The following is a 3,829-nucleotide window of genomic DNA, read 5'->3' as shown; positions in this document are numbered from 1 at the left end:
ACAAAAACCCATAGAGCAGGTGACAATAGCATGCAGATTTCATTCATTCTTCTTCCTACTCTGAAGTTCCCAAGTTACCCTTACTGGCTGTGTCCAGACAAGTGTGGACATTCGGTTCCCTGGGGACAAGTAGCAGCAGCACACCTTGCACCACAGCTACTTGTCCCCAGGGAATGCCTGTGCCATGTGTGTGGTAAGTTACCCTGGTGCAGTAGGGGAGGCTGGGGCCAGCACTGGGCTGGCCCCAGCAGCCTTACCTGGGGTCCTCCTGAGGCTGCAACTGCAGCTGCACCTGGTAAGCAGCTGTAGCGTGGCTCTGAGAGGCCCAGCTCTGCTTTTCAGCTGTACACACTGCCTGTGCGTGCACTGCTCTGAAGGGAGAGGGTGTTCTGCAGTGTTTTTTTGACCCCTGTATATCTACTGCCTGGCCTCGAAACTATGGTGTAATTGAGAGGATATCCAGGGGTCAAAAATCCCACAGGAAAAAAAAAATGGAGCAACACATGCACAGGCAGCATGCCCTTGCAACATGGAGAACAGCTGACTGCGGTATGTGGTGCTGCAGACGTGTTTGCAGTGCCACATACTGCACAGCTGCGCTCAGCTGGCCACGCCCACATAGTCTTTTTACCACCAAATTACATAAGTACAAACTTATTTTATTGCTTTTTTAGCATTTTCTAACCCTATTTGTTTCAGGATACATAAATATGACAGGCTTTGTATGTACAATAGGTTTTTACTCTTAATACCTCCTTTAAATTACCATTTCAGAAATACACTTACAATAAACTTATGTGGTCACCACTTTGCAGCTGGTCATATGACTCTGGGTTAAATACTGATTGCTTAGTAGGCTCAAGGAAGACCTACCCATGCCAGGCTTTCTATTCACAGGCCTATAGTCCTGTGTATCCCTTACTTACATAGCAGCATTTCTACTTACAGCAACAAGCTACAACTGTATGCTTCACACCACCAAACATCCATAGAAAGTCCACATCGGAACAATTCACTGTGGACTTAAAACAGGCCTTAGATTCCATGATATTTTGGACCCAATTTTCAGAGGTGTTCAAAGTTCACAGCTCCCATTCATTGCAGCTCGCATAGACTGCTGACCACAGCAGAAGCTTAGGCACCACTTTGGGTACCCAAGAAGAGAGGATCCAACAATCAGAGGCCAAGTGTGAATGCTGAACAAATATTGCTGGCAGCAGTTGCCATTTAGTTCTAGGACTGCACCAATGGCTCAGTGCCAAAAAGACACTTGCTGTTGGCCTATTGACATTTACAGGAAGTGGCAAACTTAACTGATATGTTCACCTTCTAGTCCTAGTTCAATGCAAATAATAGGAGTACACTGGTATTAATCCAAAGCAATTCTATCAGTATCATCAATTGCATAACTTTGCATTTTTCTTGATACAGTTTATGGAATAATTGCATCCAAAAATACTGTACTTAAAATCTCTAAGAGTGTTTCCCTACACTGATTTACGCAACAGGACTCAATTCCACAAACCTCAATGCAAGGCATAAGAATATGCAAGACTGACTTGCAAGAAAACAGAATCCTGAGCTCTCATTGTTTCAGGTAAGTGGCTATTACTGAAAACTATGCAGCAATTTTGGCAGTTCCCTCAGGCCCAGCAGAGTCTTCAGAATCCTGCTGGGAAACCTCTATTCCCTGAGGAAATGCATTCAAGTTGGTAAATGTCTGTTTTCGTTTTCATGCAGAAAATTAAAACTCCCAAATTGAAATTAGTAGAGATAACAGTCATGCTAAAACTTCTAACCAAATATTTAATAATCTAGTTTCTATGTATATCTCAGTTATATTTTTCACAAATCTTGATATTATGTATACATTTCTGTGCATGTCAAATCCTTCATTGCTTTACATAAAAACATGACTTTTTCTGGCCATTTGTTCCTTACAAAAATATATGCAAGGTAAGGGAATATATAGAATAAACAGTTCCATACCTTGCATGTATATCAAGCACGAACATACATGTAAACATTTCTTACTGGATAACTGTAAGTTTATTGAAACAATAAAAACTTACTCAAAATTATTCTATAAGAAAAGCAAAGTATGGTTTTCAATAGATGTAACATTCTGTGAGTACTTCAAGTATGGCCATGATTAGGATGAATTCTTAAGCAGGTTCTTAAAAATTTAGCATGTACATAAACTGCATTGAAATCATTTGGCCTGCACAGTTGAAATTGAGCATATGCTAAAGTGAATCACTGGATCAGGTCCCACAGGCAATTTTAGTGTATATCTTTTCAGGATGTATCAAGGCAAAGTATTTCCAGCAGTGGTACAAAAGTATTAATGCCATTGTATGAAGTACTAGTAAAAACTTAACTGGAATATTGTATACAATTCTGGTCATCCATATTCTAGAAACATTAATTCAGACTGGGACAGGTGCAGAAGAAAGGCTACTGGGACCTTTAGGAATGAAGAAATTACAAGAGACTAATAGTCTGTCTATACTGTATTCTGAGCAAGAAATATTGCCTACTTACTTCACACACACATACACATGCGCAGCAGCAAATTTGTGATGTAAATGGCTCGACTTGGTCCCAAGAGGACATAGCTGAGAAATGCTCTTGGGGCTATATCATGTTGTTTACACTACAAATGTACAAACCTGAGCATGGTTGGGGCTTATTTAGTCAGCTGCATGGCAGAAACACAAAATGGAAAGCAAACCAAAATTTGAGAAAGGATACAATTGCTCTCTAGGAATATATAAGCAGATGAGATGCCAATGGGAGAAAAGGGCAATGTTGGTACAAAAAACAAATGACTATAAATTGGCCATGAATACTTTTAAGATGGAAACTGCAGTTTCCAAGTGAGGTTCTGCAGCAGCCTTCCAATAAGGCTTCTAAACCTAATTTTAAGAGAGAACTTTGTCAGTTTATGAAAGGGATTATGACATGGTGCCTGCAGTACAGGGAACTGAGCTTGATAACCCAGAGGCTCTTGCAAGTCCTAGGTTGTAGCTAAGTGATGACTGCTTGTCACTATAACGATGCCTGGAAATTATTTCACACACACCAATGGTACCCTAGATACACAACTTCAAACATCCCTTAGAGCTTTAAACAATGTTGAAGGAAAACTCATATATGTATAACGTAGGTATCTGGTTGCTGCAGAGAGCATTAGGAGTTTTGGAATGCATTTTGGAAATGTCCTCTTAGTATAATGTATTGTATTGATCTTGTACTTCATTTTCTTTTGCTTTCTTCCTGTAAAATAAAGTAAGAAATGCAATGAGTCAAACTCTAACGTTTTCGCTAAGTATTTATTGAGGTGAAACTGCCATTCAGTTCAGCAGAGGTTTTCCAAGAGTTAGTTTGGATTACCTCATTTAAAAATATCAAAAAGGCAAATACAGTGGGCCAGATACTTAATTATGGGCAAGTTATACTTTTTAAGCCCATGCTGAGAGAAAAAGCTGTAAAGGCCAGTTATACAAAGGTAGTTAGGCACATAGAAATGCAGATAGGTGCCTTATTTGATTTACAAAGTGCCTGTGGAGGTTAGGTCCCCCCTAACAGCTATTCAAATCAATGGATACAGACAGAAGTGATCATTTTTGCCTGATCCAGTGACAGAAAGCAGTTTATAGCTTTGACCAAACACAAGTATGTAACTGCAGACAGTTTAAAAATGGCCAGCAGGGTGAAAATCTGCCCCCTCAGTGCATGAGGTATCAGATAAAGATGTTTGAAAATGTAGCAACTTCTGTAACTTGTGTCTGTGAAGCTCCCAGCCTGTTGCTGTTTTCAGAATGGG

This window comes from Gavialis gangeticus, unplaced genomic scaffold (genome assembly GCF_001723915.1).
Source record: "Gavialis gangeticus isolate Ggan-Ray unplaced genomic scaffold, GavGan_comp1, whole genome shotgun sequence".
Lineage (NCBI taxonomy): Eukaryota > Metazoa > Chordata > Crocodylia > Gavialidae > Gavialis > Gavialis gangeticus.
This window is presented reverse-complemented; position numbering follows the sequence as displayed.